The sequence below is a fragment of the Populus trichocarpa genome, chromosome 13, assembly GCF_000002775.5.
Source record: "Populus trichocarpa isolate Nisqually-1 chromosome 13, P.trichocarpa_v4.1, whole genome shotgun sequence".
Classification (NCBI taxonomy): Eukaryota; Viridiplantae; Streptophyta; class Magnoliopsida; order Malpighiales; family Salicaceae; genus Populus; species Populus trichocarpa.
This window is the reverse complement of record NC_037297.2, coordinates 7,178,631-7,184,472: the sequence shown is the minus strand read 5'-3', so window position 1 is coordinate 7,184,472 and position 5,842 is coordinate 7,178,631. Positions and strand designations below refer to the sequence as shown.

At 34.0% G+C, this 5,842-nt stretch overlaps 1 pseudogene; it reads left to right on the top strand.

Moving 5' to 3' along the window:
• The first annotated feature begins 291 nt into the window (after positions 1-291).
• Positions 292-5,511, top strand: LOC18104194 (uncharacterized; annotated as a pseudogene).
• Positions 5,512-5,842: the final 331 nt, after the last annotated feature.

The following is a 5,842-nucleotide window of genomic DNA, read 5'->3' as shown; positions in this document are numbered from 1 at the left end:
CTTTGAGGAAAGACAAGGTTCTCAGTATGGAATATGGATACAGCATGTAAAAGAGAGAAAATAAAAGACACGAAAGACTACTCCATACATAGAGTCAAGAGTGTGTTCTACCTGGCTTAACCTAAATTGCAGAGGTAGGAGAAGAGCGCTTCTCAATTGATTTTTTTTAAATAAACTATACAGGTGATTATATCTTGCTATTCTATTCATTTTTTCTGTTTGTAGGCTACAGTTTTGATACAACAACAGCAACAGCAGCAACAACAACAATCTAGGGTTTGCATTGCAGGTAGAGGAATTGAACTGATGGATTTGAGCTGGCTTAGTGCCAATATTAGTTGGGGCAGGCTGCCTTGCTTTAGGTTATTGCATCGGGACACGCCGCCCTTTTTGCTTCTTTTTAAGATTAACACCAAAAGTGGTTAGAGACACGAATACTAACCCTAGTAGTCATCATGGAAACAAGAACAATAACTCCAAAGAACCATTTGAGACTGATAAGCTCGCTGATATTCTTGATGATTTCAAGATGGTAACGCATATTCTATCCATCTGAAAGATGTATTTTCCTTTTATTATTCTTTATTTGCTTTTATCTTTTAACCTTTTCTTTTTGAATGTAGGTTTTGGTTGTTAGAAACGATCTTAAGATGGGAAAAGGGAAAATTGCAGCCCAATGCAGGTTGCCTTTCGTTAATCTTCAAGACCCTTCTCTTTGTGTTAGCTATTAGTGGAACAAGGGAGCTGTATCTTGCTTTATCTTTACTCAATTGTTATCTCCTTTCTTTTTATTTTTCTAAATTCAGATAGATTTTGACTAAAGAGGCTCAAAGATGGCATTCTAATTTGCTAGAGTAAACTAGTTTTATCTGAGATTTGAACACCTGATTGAATTATTTTCTGGGTTTAGAGACTGTTTTCTTCTTTGTGTAATAGACAAACAGTTTTTGAGATAGAAACAAACAGACCCTTGTGAGATAGCTGACCATTCTTTCTTTTGCGGACCCAAACTAATTATGATATGAGTTTGACATCATTTGTATAACAATTCATTAGTAGAAACTTCATTAATTGCAGGTTTGACAATGGAGAGATTATGTGGTTATTAAGAAATACTTTAATGGCTGATTTTCTAGCTTTTTGACCATGTGCATTTTTCTGAGACCAACTACCAAATACCTTCTGTAAACTTGTATCAAGGGAACAACCGGAGTTCTTCCTGGTTCTGTAGTACAAGTAATGCTTTAATATGTTATTAAATTGTTTTATGATACTGGCTTGTCATCATATGAAGAACTACATTGAGACATTTAGCAAGTGAGTTTAAAAACTGAATTTTTTTCACAAGTAAACATGACCTTAGCAAGTGAGTTTGGATATTTTAAGGACTATTTAGTTGCACAAAAGTTTGGGTTACAGATCTGCTGCACTGGGTATAATGTGGTTCATGGCCTCTTTGCATCCCTGCTCTTATCATCTTAATTGAATGTTACCATGGATTGTCGCACTGCTACATGGCTTATAGATCCAGTTGACAAGTTATTGATTTAGTGGCTTATATTTAGATCTGTATTTCAGTCTCATTGATTTTTTGAAGCAGCTGGAACCCAGGGACTGGAGGGGCTACTTTTAGCAATTGCTTTACCACAATTGTTATTGGATTAAAATACAGTTTTAGATACCATATCCACATATTTCACCTTTCCCTGTTTCTTTTGTTTGCTGAGGCAGCGTATCATTTGTTATTTTAATTACTGTTCTCATCTGTAGTAAATAGTTGCTTACTTAACACTTAAAAGAGTCAGGTTTTTTTCCATATTTCTTTGAACATGCAGTCCATCCATTTAATGATAGATTAAGACGATCCTCATTCACTTATCTTGCATGTTATATTTTCTAATATTGAACACTTTTCTAGTTTTTTTGATTGATTTTTGTGATTGGTTTGAGTCATGCAACTTTGGGTCTGTATAAAAAGCTTCTTCACCGAGCACCCAAGGCTTTAAACAGGTACTGCACTTACTATTCTGAATGATTTGGCCTTATAGTTATGCTTTTCCTCCTCACTTTTCTTTCTTCCTTTCTTTCTCTTTCATGCTTCTTCTTCCTCTTTCAGTTTCAAGGATTTTGCAAATATGCAGGCGGGAGATGTGTGCTCAGCCAAAGGTGGTCGTGAAAATTGAAAGTGAGGAGGACATGCTTGTTTTGCAAGTCAGTATGTCATAAATATTTTTGTCATCTCAGTTAATATCATCAAATTGATAATATGAGATTGTATTCTTTTTTGTTTTTTCAAGGAAAAATAGATCTAAATTGCTAGTCTATAAATGCATAGCAAATGAATTCCATGTGTCAAATTTTATATGTTCACAGCTGCTAAAACTTTGCAGCCTGGTGGGATATTTGTTGACCCTTGAAATTGCCATCTCTCTACGACAAGTTTAGTTCCTCAGCGAATTTTTAACCTGTTCCCTCCCAGGTTGTAGCCCAATTCACTATACCTACATGTGTTTTTACCTGTGCCACTATGCAGCATGGTAGTATATTTGTTGACCTATTCATCAAATTAAACTGAATATCAGTTGCCGTTGGTGTGTGCATCAGATGAGAACCCTAAAAAAGAAAGCAGGCATCAAAATCAAGTCTTAACAAAAGCTTAGAAAGTTTTCCTAGTACCTCTTGAGATTCTTGGGTATGTATCTCAGTTGAACATCTGAGCTCATCTTTGAAGTCAATTTCTCTTTTTCAAGATTTTTCTCAACCATTGCATTTGTGTTCACTGTTAGGTTAGTTAGATTGGTAAAAGGATCAACCAACTTATAATGCCTATTTTTAATTTTTAAGCTTCATTGGCTAAGACTATCTTTTCATTCCAAGTCTGATGTTTCAACTTTGCCCTTTTATTTTACTGTTATTAGCGCACTTCCCATTTGTTCTTATTATGTTTACTGTAATTTGTTCATTTATCTGATCTGGTTCACTCTAAAGGAATTCATTTTCAACTTTGACAGGACAGGGCAAAATCACTTAACTTACCAACCCATATTACGATTGATGCAGGAAGAACACAGATTGCTCCAAGTGGGTTGCAAAGCTGATTCGTTTTATTTAGATTGACCATGATGTTGGTATATGATTGCTAATAAAATTTCATTTTCTTGGGGAGTATTATTTTTGCATTGAACTTACAAGGAGTTTTTTGTTTTTTCTTTTCTTTAATTTTTAGGCAGAATGGTTTATTCATGAGTTTTGTAGAATCCAACAACAGGCTGTAGAAAAATACATTTAAGCTGTAGTTCGTGGAACATGGAGGGTGGAGGCAGAAGAGTAGTTTGGCTCTTCAAAAAGGAGAAAGCAAGGAACTGCTGGAATTTTTTTGAAGTACAAAGCCATATGAGATGTGGTTTTTTCCTTACAAATTTCCAAGAAAGTAATTGTTGATCGAGTTGATGGATTAGGATTAGAAACTTAGAAGTATCTTGAAACTCAAACAGGCAGCCTATTTTTGACCGCATAGGTGATCGTAACATCATTGACTCATTGAACATATTAGCAGTTGCAGTTCTCTAATCATGTAATTGTTATTTTTCTAAAATGAATATGAGATTTTGATAGTATGGATGTTTTTCTATATTCTAATGGTGCAATAACAAGCATGAATAAAACTAGCATGTTTCCTTGAAAACCATAGAAAACCCAATCTTTGTCCCATTTCGATTTTTTGGTTATGGATGTTACTCCAAATGCTTGATTTGCTTCTTTGAAACTCTTTGTACCAGAATGTCTGTTCTAACAAGCTTGCTATCCAATTTACCTTATAGTGCATTTTCTTTTGGTCACCAACAGAACTTGGACTGAAATTATTTTTTTCTGTTGTTTCAGATTCAAGAACAGTGATGGCTATTCTGGGTAAGAGTTTTCATTCCAGTATGCGTGTGCCATATCAATTGTATGATCTGTCTGTTTTTGATCTATTTGTATTTTGTTTATTAAATTCACTTCACTTGAGATCAAAAGATGGCCTACTACTAAATTGTGAAATTAGATATAAGACTATACAAACTACATAAACTAGCTTTCAGAAAATATGGGAATATACGCAAAATGTAGTAAATATACTTTTACCACATTAGCAATAGAAAATGTAACTTATTTACTTGTCAACAAGTTATTTACTCGAACTTCACTGTTAACCCTCAAAGTTCAAAGTTCAATATATAATTAACTTAAGATATTGGTGGGTGCTTCCAAATCTTATTTTCTAGAATATGTTAAGTGGCATCCTTATGGGACTGAAAAACTAACAAGAGAAATGATTTGGTGGAGTCCGAGTGTTGATAACCATGCTTCCTTTCTCTAGACCTCCATTCCTTCCCCCCCCCCTATAAATTCTATAATTAGTTGTGCTTTGTACTGTTGTTTAAGAATAGGAGTATGAGAAGCAGTGAACATCTGAGATTTATTTACTAATTCAATTGTTGGTTTGAGTTTGTCGGTAGGCATTGTCTTTTTTATTCTCGTTTGGTCCTTGGGATTGTTAAATTGGATAAGGAATCACTTCTCTAATATTCTTACCAAATGAACTATTGATTTAAACGTGGTTTTAGTTTGGTTAAGATACCAAGGTGGCTGGCTGATTAAGCTCATAAAATCACGATATTATCATTTCAAAATGTGGGTTTAACATCCATGATTTCTATTTAGCCCTTGATACCACCAGAAACTTCAAAATGGAAGTGTCATTCAGATAATGCAATGTAGTTTTGCTTACTAGTAGACAGCCACTATTTTTTTTTTACCCCAACATCACTAAGAGACTGTAAAGGAAAAAAAAAATAAATTAAATTTCACTGAAGTTATGTTAACTTGTAGTCATGGAAGAAAAAAACCAAAAACACAAGTCAGAAAAATCTTTGCTCTGTTGGTGCACCAACTTTTTCCCTTTACATTGAACCAAAAACAGCTCAAAGTCAGTCTATTCTCAACACTAATATGTGCAGGACCTGTTGGAGTGGTTGATGATGTCACAGGTGGACTGAAGCTTTTGTAGTAGCTTCTCCACCTTTATAACCCGTACTGACTGAATTTTCTGAAGACCTCACGGGCAATGCATAATCTTCTACACGTTTGAAGGAAATTTGATCTAACAATATATGAGAAATGCAGTCTGCAAGGCCTTATGAAGCAAATTAATGGTTATTGCTTTTAACATTATGGTGGCGAAAACAGTGTAATTGCCTCGCTCATGGTGGTAATTGAACTGCAAGTGATTTGCGGAGATGGGGTAACAATGATTTCCCTTTGATGAACAAACCGGATTCATTTCTTAGAACGCAGGATTTGGCATCTCTGTTCTTATCCAATTGACTGCCGCTTTTGTTTTTTAAACTTTTATTCATGTTCTTTGCTTTCTTGCCTCGTTCGACTCCAAGTGTTAGTTTGGTTATTAAGAAGATAATTGGTTGACAAGAATGAGACGACTTAATGAATATTATGTTTTTTTCTTAAAAATCTTCGTTTTTCAATAATTCTTGTGAAGAGCGAAACCGTGGAAAACTTTAAATATTAAGGCAGAAATTATAACGCTCTTCCTTTTTTCTTCTCTGAAAAATAAATAAATTGAAAAGGCATTGGATACGTTGATTCTTAGATATGCTCTTGTATTCTGATAATGTCTTTACTGTGCTAATATTTGGAATTCAAGTGGGTGTGTTTGTTCTTTTTTTTTTTATATCCTAAACTACTTTATTGTATTTGTTTTTTTTCTAATTTCTAATAGATTGTTTTCAATTATTTATTAAATAAATAACTGTGAATAGTTATTATCTTAAAATGTTTGAAT